A 12,203-nucleotide genomic window follows, 5' to 3' on the forward strand; every position below is an offset into this window, starting at 1 on the left:
CCATGATGCCCTATTGGCTGTAGGGGTTGGACAGAAAATCTATAAATGTGCTCACTCCTTCACTCTCTCTCTCTCTTACCAAACTGATGAACAGAAAGGACAACACAATGAAGAGCACAGCTCGGCAGCCATATTGAGACAGGCATGCGGCCTGTTCTGCAGAAAGCTGAGCACCAATGATGCCTTAACTAGAGACATTTTAAATAAGTCTGTGTGCCGCCTGAACTACACATCACCATTTAATCAGGTTGTATGGTTGCCAATATTCAAATGTACTTTGCATATTGTTATTATTTATGAATATTACCAATAATACATTGTTTAAATTGTAATTTAACTTCTGCTTGTCTTTTACTACACCTAATTGCCTGAGGTTATAGATATAGAAGGGAAGGTGGGGAGAAGTTATCCTCTTTGTGCGTCCAGTGTTCGTGTGTGTTTGTCTTCTGGTGAAGTGCGCATGCGCGGGGCACGGTGCGATGCTTCAAAGCAGATGCTTCAAAGGCCGCCTGACGCGTCACACAAGACAGAGAGGGCGGGACCTATAAAATATCGCGCGGCCGATCCAATCGGATTTCAATAAATGAGGTAAGACCTAAAACATAAAACACGAAAAATCCAATCGGTTACTGAGACGCGGAGACCAGCTTCCCCAAAGAGGTGGGATTAGTGTTTGTTGTTGTTCAAGTGCTCACTCTGAGGATGTCAGATTTGTGATTAAGAAGCTTGGCCCGGTAAAGTGTAAAGTGTCAGTCGTTGAAGGGGTTTTCCTAAATATACGAATTTTCATGATATTACAATACAATGACTTTTAAAAGTAGATTTATTTTCGCGCACATTAAATCAGTTGCTGGGGAGACTCTGCTGATTGCCCACTGTTGTGACAGAAAATTAAACGCATATTACAGACAGCAAAGCCAGTATTACTGTCAGAGAAAATTACAGGCATTTTACGGAAAAAATTTAATGAGGTAAAAGGTCCCTTGCCATTTAATATAGACTGTTCCTACTAATGTTTATGGACTACTGGTCTAGCGCCCGTTATTGTAACAGGCTTAATGTCTAGTATATTATAATACCTTATAAACAGTGGTAAGTCTGTGAGATTTAAGGTGTTCTGACAGAGGCTACCTCTTAATAATACAAAGGGGAAAGTAGAGCAATATAATACTCTACCAAGACAAAACACTGTGCAATAAGTCCATGCGTGAAATTTCCTCGCTACTAAATATTCCACGGTCAACTGTTAGTGGTATTATAACAAAGTGGAAGCAATTGGGATCAACAGCAACTCAGCCACGAAGTGGAAGGACACGTAAAATCACAGGACGGGGATGGCGCATGCTGAGGTGTGCAGAAGTCACCAACTTTCCGCAGAGTTCATAGCTACAGACCTCCAAAAGCTCAAGAACAGTGCAGCGTAAACAAAGAGAGCTTCATGGAACAGGTTTCCATGGCCGAGCATCTGAAGCCAAGCCTGACATCACCAAGTGCAATGCAGTGGTGTAAAGCCCACCGCCCACCACTGGACTCTAGAGCAGTGCAGACGTGTCCTCTGGAGTGACGATTCACACAATCCGATGGACGAGTCTGGCCAGGAGAACGGTACTCGCCTGACTGCATTGTGCCGAGTGTAAATTTTGGTGGAGGGGGGGGGATTATGGTGTGGAGTTGTTTTTCAGGGGCTAGGCTTGGCCCCTTAGTTCCAATGAAAGCAACTCTTGATGCTTCAGCATACAAAGCCATTTTGGACAATTTCATGCTCCCGACTTTGTGGGAACAGTTTGGGGATGGCAACATGACTGTGCAGGCACCAGTGCACAAAGCAAGGTCTATAAAGAGTTTGGTGTGGAGGAACTTGACTGGCCTGCACAGAGCCCTGACCTCAACCTGATAGAACGAACACCTTTGTGATGAATTAGAGTGGAGACAGCGAGTGAGCCAGGACTTCTCGTCCAACATCAGTGCCTGGCCTCACAAATGCTCTCCCGGTCACAAATTCCCATACACACACTGCTACACCTTGTGGAAAGCCTTCCCAGAAGAGTTGAAGCTGTTATAGCTGTAAAGGGTATGCCGACTCCATATTAAAGCCTGTGTATTAAGAAGGGGATGTCATTAAAGTTCATGTGTGTGTAAAGGCAGGCGTCCCAATACTTTTGGCAATACAGAGATAGCAGCACTAGAGAAAGTACAGAGGAGAGCCAGCAGACTAACTCAGGACCATGGATAGCAACCAACAAGAAAACACAGGTGGAGGTAAAGCTTCAGGACCACAGACCCCCAGGAATCCTGATGATGGCTGGAATTTTAGGTTTCTGATCTCGCGTTGACAACTGACCACATCTCAGTTACAGTTAGGTCCATAAATATTTGGACAGAGACAACTTTTTTCTAATTTTGGTTCTGCACATTACCACAATGAATTTTAAATGAAACAACTCAGATGCAGTTGAAGTGCAGACTTTCAGCTTTAATTCAGTGGGGAGAACAAAACAATTACATAAAACTGTGAGGCAACTAAAGCATTTTTTGAACACAATCCCTTCATTTCAGGGGCTCAAAAGTAATTGGACAATTTAAATAACTGGAAATAAAATGTTCATTTCTAATACTTGGTTGAAAACCCTTTGCTGGTAATGACAGCCTGAAGTCTTGAACTCATGGACATCACCAGATGCTGGGTTTCCTCCTTTTTAATGATCTGCCAGGCCTTTACTGCAGTGGCTTTCTGTTGCTGTTTGTTTGTGGGCCTTTCTGTCCAAAGTTTAGTCTTCAACAAGTGAAATGCCTGCTCAGTTGGGTTAAGATCAGGTGACTGACTTGGCCATTCAAGAATTTTCCACTTCTTTGCTTTAATAAACTCCTGGGTTGCTTTGGCTGTATGTTTTGGGTCATTGTCCATCTGCATCATGAATCAATTTGACTGCTGTATTTAGCTGGATTTGAGCAGACAGTATGTCTCTGAACACCTCAGAATTCATTCGGCTGCTTCTGTCCTGTGTCACATCATCAATAAACACGAGTGTCCCAGTGCCACTGGCAGCCATGCATGCCCAAGCCATCACACTGCCTCCCTCCACCGTGTTTTACAGATGATGTGGTATGCTTTGGATAATGAGCTGTTCCATGCCTTCTCCATACTTTTTTCTTGCCATCATTCTGGTAGAGGTTGATCTTGGTTTCATCTGTCCAAAGAATGTTTTTCCAGAACTGTGCTGGCTTTTTTAGATGTTCTTTAGCAAAGTCCAATCTAGCCTTTCTATTCTTGAGGCTTATGAGTGGCTTGCACCTTGCAGTGCACCCTCTGTATTTACTTTCATGCAGTCTTCTCTTTATGGTAGACTTGGATATTCATATGCCTACCCCTGGAGAGTGTTGTTCACTTGGTTGGCTGTTGTGAAGGGGTTTCTCTTCACCATGGAAATGATTCTGCAATCATCCACCACTGTTGTCTTCCATGGACGTCCAGGTCTTTTTGTGTTGCTGAGTTCACCAGTGCTTGCTTTCTTTCTCAGGATGGACCAAACTGTAGATTTTGCCACTCGTAATATTGTAGCAATTTCTCAGATGGATTTTTTCTGTTTTCGCAGCTTAAGGATGGCTTCTTTCACCTGCATGGAGAGCTCCTTTGACCGCATGTTGTCTGTTCACAGCAAAATCTTCCACATGCAAGCACCACACCTCAAATCAACTTCAGGCCTTTTATCTGCTTAATTGATAATGACATAACGACGTACTTGTCCACACCTTCCCATGAAATAGCCTTTGAGTCAATTGTCCAATTACTTTTGAGCTCCTGAAATGAAGGGATTGTGTTCAAAAACTGCTTTAGTTGCCTCACATTTTTATGCAATCATTTTGTTCACCCCACTGAATTAAAGCTGAAAGTCTGCACTTCAACTGCATCTGAGTTGTTTCATTTAATATTCATTGTGGTAATGTACAGAACCAAAATTAGAAAAAAGTTGTCTCTGTCCAAATATTTATGGACCTAACTGTATAAATGAATGGAACATTAAACATTTCTGATGTATTTATGGTAATCGGTAAGATTCTTTTCTCTACAGTTTGTATTTACTGTTAGTGGGATCGACAGTAGCTGTAAAGATGTGCAGAGCACTCCACTCAGCACGTCTTACAAGAGGAAACTGAACTCCACTGTGGGTCCACGCTAGACTCACTTTTTTAAAGAAATGGGAAAATTGTGGGGAAATTTATTGCTTTACTGGTGACTGGTGCAAAGTATGAGGTCTCAGGGGCCAAACCCTATAGACCCCAACAATCCCTGAAAATGAAAATGGTAAGAGGTCCCTGGAAGAAAATGTTAAAACGTCAGTAGAGTGTTCTTATTTACTTAGCGTCCATTACAGAGTCTGTGAGGACAATATTGCTGCAGAGTGTTGAAAGCTTTACAGGCAGGACGGTGAAAGACGGTGGTCTGCGAGCACTTAACAGGCTAAGTGGGGATAGGCAAGGGCATGGCGGCAGACCGGGCAGAGATAAGTGTTTAAATGGCTACAGACTGGGAGGGGCTAGAACAGGGTGTAGCCACTGGCTGGGCGGGCACAGATAAATGTGTAGCAGTAAACTGGGCGGGGCTGGAGGAGTGTGTGACAGCACAGTGGGCGGGGCTAAAGGAGAGTGTGGTGACAGAGTGGGCGGGGCTAAAGGAGTGTCTGCAGCACCCTGGACGGGGCTAGAGATTTGTGTGCTGGCTGAGTGGACGGGGCTAGAGGAGTGTGTGATAACACAGTGAATGGTGTTAGAGGGGCATGTAGCAGCACAGTGAGTGGGGCTAAAGGAGAGTGTGGTGACAGAGTGGGCGGGGCTAAAGGAGTGTCTGCATCACAGTGGTCAAAGCTAGAGAGGTGTGTGCTGACTGAGTGGGCGGGGCTAGAGGAGTGTGTGATAACACAGTGAATGGTGTTAGAGGGGCATGTAGCAGCACAGTGAGTGGGGCTAAAGGAGAGTGTGGTGACAGAGTGGGTGGGGCTAAAGGAGTGTCTGCATCGCAGTGGGCAGGGCTAGAGAGGTGTGTGCTGACTGAGTGGGCGGGGCTAGAGGAGTGTGTGCAGCAGAGTGGGCCGGGCTAAAAGAGTGTGTAGCAGCAGAGTGGGCGAGGCTAGAGGAGTGTGTGGTAGCAGGTAGGGCAGGGACACTCTTCTAGACAAGTGCATGATGGTGGTTTTGATAGACAAGTGCATTGTCACAGGATGGATGGGGCTTGATATTTGAGTAGCTGATGGCTGGGCTGAGCTAAATGAGTGTATGGCAGTGGGCTGGGCAGGGTTAGAAAAGTGTCTGGAAACAGGCTGGGTGGGATTAGATGAGTGCTTGGCAGCAGACTGGGTGGGGCCAGATAAGTGTGTGGGCAGAGCTAAGCAATTGCCTGGTGATAGGCTAGACAAAGCTAGACAAGTGCATGGCAGCAGTCTGGGCTAGAAGAGTGTATGGAATCTGGCTGGATGATACTAGACAATTATTATGTGGCAGCACCCTGGGCTGAACTAGGCATTTGAATGGTAACAAGCCAGGCAGGGCTAAAGAAGTGCATGGCACCAGGCTGGGCAAAGCTAGATGCTTGAATGCCAGCAGCGAAACATCAAAGGAAGTAGAGGACATCCTTGAAAAATCAGGTTTGAGAAAGAGGGCAGAAACTGGGACCCAGCTCAGGGAGTCATCTCAGTGATGATGAAGAATGTAAAGCCGATTGCTGCTCCTGCGGTAACCTGCAATATTCAGGTTGGGAACAGCTTAAGAAAGTGGCATCTCGTTTCCAGTTCACATAAGTTTTGGAGGCACATTGTTGTTCAATAGACAGGCCTTATTATTGGGATAAACCTGTAGCTGTGCTACCGAGAAGACTTCAGTTCAAGGCTGTCAGCTGATGTGCACGGGGGCCCATGGGGGGCACTTTAGAGGAACTCGGCATTCAGAGGGCAATGTTCAGAGCAGAGCTGCAGCGCTCAGACAGACAAGAGTACAAAGTGACAAAGGCACCCAATCACAGACGCGCTCAACATGTAATCTCCATTTGGGGGGTCACATTATCTACTAGAAAGATAAATATGATTTATAATAACATATTTATGAGGTATATATAGCACAAAAAAAAAATGTGTGGAGAAGCAATACCCACAATACAAATGAACAGGAACAAACCCATGTAAATAAAAGGGCACCCGTGCTGCACAGTCTTAAACAACAAGTCTACAAGCAGCGCTGTCCACATGTCAGCCATTAAGGTGGACAGACCTGACTAGGACATCGGAGTGGGCAGGACGGGCAAACATCCATGTTGGGTTGAATTCAAAATTCAGATAGAGATCCCAACATATATATATATATATACATACAGTTCAGACTTCTTAAACAAGCCACACATGCACTAATGACTATTTGTGGGCGCAGGAGCCCCTCTTTAGCAATCAAAATGTCACCCCACGCAAATGGGTTTGCACCTGGGAGTTCCTTTTCTGATCATTTTTTCTAGTTTTAAATGGCACAGTACCATCACCATCATCCTCATCATCATTCCAAGTTTCATTGACATTTTCTGTGTTTATCCAGGTCAGTCAGACAGATGTACATGAAAGGCATTATATAGTAGATACAGACAAAAAAAAGGTGAATATTAAAAAGATGAATATTAAAAGCAATTTGACAGATGGATGTTAAGGGTGCTGTAACACTGACATGAAAGGCATTTTGTACTGTATAAACAGACAGATATGCAAAATCAGTAAATAATACATAGATAGATAGATAGATAGATAGATAGATAGATAGATAGATAGATAGACAGACAGACAGACAGACAGACAGATAGATAGATAGACAGACAGACAGACAGACAGACAGACAGACAGACAGACAGACAGATAGATAGATAGATAGATAGATAGATAGATAGATAGATAGAAATGAAAGGCACTATATGATAGATAGATAGATAGATAGATAGATAGATAGATAGATAGATAGATAGATAGATAGATAGATAGATAGATAGATTTGAAAGGCACTATATAATACATAGATAGATAGATAGATAGATAGATAGATAGATAGATAGATAGATAGATAGATAGATAGATAGATAGATAGATAGATATGAATGGCACTATATAATGAAAGACACTATATAATACATATTAAAAGCACTATATAACAGATAGATGATATGAGAGACACTACAATATATGATAGATGTAAAAGACTATACAATAATGATTAATGATATTTAAGGCAGTATATAATAGAATGATAGACAGATGCCTTTCACCTTCGCTTGTCTATTATATAGTGCCTTTCATATCTATCTGTTTATGACTGACTCATGGGGACCCACAGAGAGATACATTGGGCCAGTCCCAAGCCCTCTCGTCAGTCCCCCCACGCTGGCCCACAGCATCTTCTCCAAGCCGCCCAGACGGCCCCATCACTTTCATTTTACAGATGAGGACGATTTACTAAGTCGAAGTTTCTGCATCCTAATTAACCTTCGCTGGTGAGCTCCTGGGCAGCGCGGCGCTGAACAAACAGGCTCCAGTCAGATAAACACTCCGAGGCAGGGAAGGCTGACATGTCAAATGCTGTGAGAGCGGCCATGGAGAGACATGTACACATTGTGACAGGACAGATGCCTGGGGAGGGTGGGCCATGGCAGACAGATGTTTCTGATTTTTAAGAAGAGTGTGCTCCAGGGCTGGCGTCTGCCCAGGTGGTAACACTTGGCTCGCCCCGAGATGTGTACATGTGGGTGAGAGGTGACCTCCTGAACTGTGAGCTCTGCTGTCCCAAGGGTGTCAAAGACCACATTATCATATGCACCTCAGTGAAAATGGAGACAAGAAAATCAAATAAAAAGAAAATGCACTGGTGTGGTGGGTAGGCTTACAAGATGGGATTGTAGGACAAGGGGAGCTGCAGGGCTGATGATCATTGGGCTGCGAGGATTAACCAGTGGTGCCTAGAAGGGGTCATATAGCGTCTTTCAAGGTGTCTCTCAAACCTTTGCCCTGAGCTCAACAGTAACAGCTGTGCCACCTCAATGTGTCCAGTAAGAAAAGGCGCAGACAGATCCAAATAAAGAGAAACCCTGCGAGCTGCAGTCGTGCTCTCTTATGAGTCTCTGCTTGTTAATGTGTTGATTAAAGTTTTTAACACAGATGTGCTTTTTACAGGGGGTTCGGAATTCTCTCGGACCCTTTTACTTCCACAACGTTTATTCTGTTGGGCAGAAGCAGCATCACCCTTACCCCACCAGCCTTGGCTCTGCTCTCCAAACTCACACTGACATGGACTTTTATGTTGTAATATACTGTATATTTTGCGGTGGATGACCAGAGCCCTTGCCCAGCCGGGACGTCCCGAGTATGAAAGGACCAGGTGAGAGAGTATTTCCAAGACCGTTTCTCCCCTGGGCTGACAGAGGGCAGCCCCCTTGGCTAGCAGTGGAGCCACGGGTTATGAAATCTCAACCCTGCTGGGGCCCGTGCCCACCGCCAGGGGGCGCCTGGAGTTTTACAGGGCCCTATTTGGCAGCACTTCTTCCACACCCAGAAGTGCTGCCGGAAGAAGCTCGTTGGGCATCTGGACTCCTTCTGGGTGCCCTATAAAAGGGGTCCAGTCACCACCACTCAATGTCCTGAGTCGAGAGGAAGTGGACAAAGCCCTTGAAGAGGAGTTAAGGAGGAAGGACTGGCGGCAAAAGGACTGTGGCATGGGCTTGTGCTGTTTTGAACAAATAAAGAGTGTGCTGCGTGGCAAAGTCGTGTCCAGCCTGTCTGTGTCGGGGATAGGGTGGCTGTACGTGCCCTGGGTGTCACAATTTCTAAATAGCCCAAAAAGCGCAGCCCACCTAGTCAATATTTTTACCTGCGAAGCTGTTCCCCCTGACTGCTGCTATATCCGCCAAGCAAACACAGCACACGAGGCCGCTACTTCCTGTCCTCTCTTGCTCGATTAGCCAATCAGGTTTGACCCGCCTGGTATGCTGCCTCATAACCTCCTAAAGGGGGGCACACACTTCACTTACAAATCCTGTGGGTCCATTTGCACTTCAGTACTGCAAATATCCAGCCATTTGGTGTTTTTCAAGGTTTCTAATGGAGTTTTGCAGGCAATTCTGAAGCGTTTTTCAGGTGCTTTTCAAGTGTTTACCAGCACTTTTCAAGCATTTTCAAAGAAGCATTTTGCATTGACCTCATTTCCTTTTACCATTTTGTGGGTTGTGAGGTGATGGTTGTGTCTTTTGGAATATCTTCTATGAATTTAGGCTGGGACGCCCTTCAGATGGAAGGAGACGGCTTATACAGAGCTTAATGTCCCCAAGGATGTTAGATGGCAGCGAGCCCAGGCTCAGATTCCCACATGGGTACCCGCAGGGCATGCTGGGTATTGTAGTCCCAGAGGACAGCCTTGTTGGTTCCCTCAGGGGAAGCGCTGGGATTGGAGAATCCTGACACCATGGGATTTCCACCTCACCCAGAAGTGCTTGCCGACCACGTGGGTGGAAAAGTGGAAGCATATCCGGGGCGGCTTAACTAAAAGGAGCTGCCTGCCTCACATCAGGGAGCCTGAGTTAGGAGCGGAGGAGGTAGAAAGAGACAGAGAGAGGTAAAGACCAAGAGTGTGCTGTACTGTGGTTGCTGTAGTAGTGGCTGAGGTGGGGGGAAATTCTTTTAAAAGAAGCGTTTTCCCAAAATGAAAGACTTTTTGTCTTTTAACCTGTGTCTGTTTGTGTTGGGTTTGGGGAGCTGGAGCGCCCCCTACTGTCCACATGGAATAGATTAATTGAGAAGGGTTACCGTCACATTATGTCCTCCATGTCTGATCACTATTCAAGGAGTGGATGTGGAGGTGGTCCACTGCTACAGGTACTTGGGGGTCCACATTAATGACAGGATGGACTGGTTTTGGAACACAGAGGAACTGTAGAAGAAATGCCAGAGCAGGCTCTACTTCCTTAGGAGACTGTGCAAAAGTGATGTCCTTCACATCTTCTATAACTCTGTGATGGCTGGTTGGATTATCTACTCTGTGGTGTGTTGGGCTGGTAACATCACTTTGGGAGACACCCACCAAATCAAAAGGCTAATTAAAAAGGCTGCTTCAGTTATGGGGCACACTCTGGACCCCCTGGAGGTCGTAGTGAAGGAGAGAATTAAAACAAAACTGAGAGTCATTATGAACAACACCAACACTGTCCAACAGTGAGGACTTGTAGCCAACAAGTCATTCAGCAGAAGTGTGTCAAGAAACACAACTGGGGGTCCACTAAACCAACAGCAACATGTCTGTGTAATGCCTTACTGGGACTGGGACTGCCAGGGCAGACTGTTGCATTATAGCGATTCTGGTGTGTGTTCAGACCAAAGAGTGTGTTTATTTATTTATTTATTTATGCATCTACTTAAAGAGCTTCTATAAAACGCCAAATATTCCCTTGTGGACAAATAAGATTTGTTTGTTTGCTGGTTTTTGGGTTCTATCTATCTATCTATCTATCTATCTATCTATCTATCTATCTATCTATCTATCTATCTATCTATCTATCTATCTATCTATCTATCTATCTATCTATCTATCTATCTATCTATCTATCTATCTATCTATCTATCTATCTATCTATCTATCTATCTATCTATCTATCATGTAGTGCCTTCCATAACTTCCTGCTTATCATATAGTGTTAGTTTATATCTATTATGGGGTGCCTTCTCTTGTTATATATCTAATATACAGTGCCTTTCATATCTATCTATCTATCTATCTATCTATCTATCTATCTATCTATCTATCTATCTATCTATCTATCTATCTATCTATCTATCTATCTATCTATCTATCTATCTATCTATCTATCTATCTATCTATCATGTAGTGCCTTCCATAACTTCCTGCCTATCATATAGTGTTAGTTTATATCTATTATGGGGTGCCTTCTCTTGTTATATATCTATTATATAGTGCCTTTCACAGCTCCTTCTCTCTCTCCCTCTCACACTGTCTTGTCCTTTGTGTATTTATCTATCTTGAATTGCCTTTTCTATGTATGTATCTATTATACACTGCCATTCATTTTTCTTTGTTTCTCTCTTGCTCTCTCTCCATCTTTCTATCTAGTTCCTAGTATTTCTCATATCATATTATGGACAATGTATCTAGGCTGGCAATATGGAGTAGCGGTTCAGGCTTTTGGACTGTTGGCTCAAATCCTGCTGCTGACATTGTGTGAGCATGAGTCAGTGTCTTTACCCGCCTGTGCTCTAATTTGAAATAAAGAAATGTAACTAATGATATCTCAGATGTTGGACAAAGGTGCAGCCTAATAATAGTAATAGTATCTTTCTGTCTTAACCCTTAAACCTCCGCAGTCGGCTCTAGTCGATGTAATTTGCCAGCACGCCGGAGCTGTTCAGTCCGTGCCATCCATTCGTTGAGCAGCCCCCCCATGACCACTGGTGCCCCCTAGTGAATCAGCATCACTGTCGCTGGGATTGAGCTGCTGCACTACAGTAGACTGACCTGCCAGCATCAGCGTGGGCCTTTGTGTGTTTGTGTGCAGCCAGTTCAAGTACAGTTGATTTACTGAATTTCATCGATGGTGTCACTTGCACCTTGTACATATAATAATAGATTGTTGCAGTATTTTTTTCACAGTTTTTATAGTTCATTGGCAGGGTGTAAAATGATCCATGTTGCAGTAATTGTGATGCTCTTTGCATGAAAACAAATATGTGATCCCTTAAAATTTCACTTCTTCTTGGTGAATTTTGACGTTTACTTAAAAAGTGCAGCAAAAGAGTATTTGGCGTCCAGGGGTGCATTTATCCCCCCCCCCCCCCAACCCTCTCCCCCCCCCCCCTCACACACACCCAAGCAAGAGGCGGTTTAAGGGTTAATGTGTGTGAATGTACCCCCCCTTCAATAGGCTGGTACCCGACCCAGCATGTATTTCCTTACTTGCTCCCAGTGTTGCTGAGGACAGTCCCCAGCAGGTCTGAATGGTTGGATGTTCTCACAGGTTTCCAATTACAGTTTATAAATTCAAGGGCAGAAGTTCCAAACAGGAGACTAACATGGATGTCAGTTCTTTTCCCCAGAGTGTAAGAATAAACAAGAGATCAGTAAACCCAGATATCGTCCTGGTTCCAAGTCTGTCCCCCAAACTAATGCCCTGGCATTCCTGACAG

General features: G+C 44.5%; 1 protein-coding gene across 3 annotated transcripts in view; it reads right to left on the reverse strand.

The window, feature by feature from the left end:
* Positions 1 to 12,203, reverse strand: part of LOC114651263 (neural cell adhesion molecule 2-like) — a 1,104,951-nt gene that overhangs the window by 464,235 nt on the left and 628,513 nt on the right. The gene's annotated exons all lie outside the window — the stretch shown is intronic.

The sequence above is a fragment of the Erpetoichthys calabaricus genome, chromosome 4 (genome assembly GCF_900747795.2).
Source record: "Erpetoichthys calabaricus chromosome 4, fErpCal1.3, whole genome shotgun sequence".
Lineage (NCBI taxonomy): Eukaryota > Metazoa > Chordata > Cladistia > Polypteriformes > Polypteridae > Erpetoichthys > Erpetoichthys calabaricus.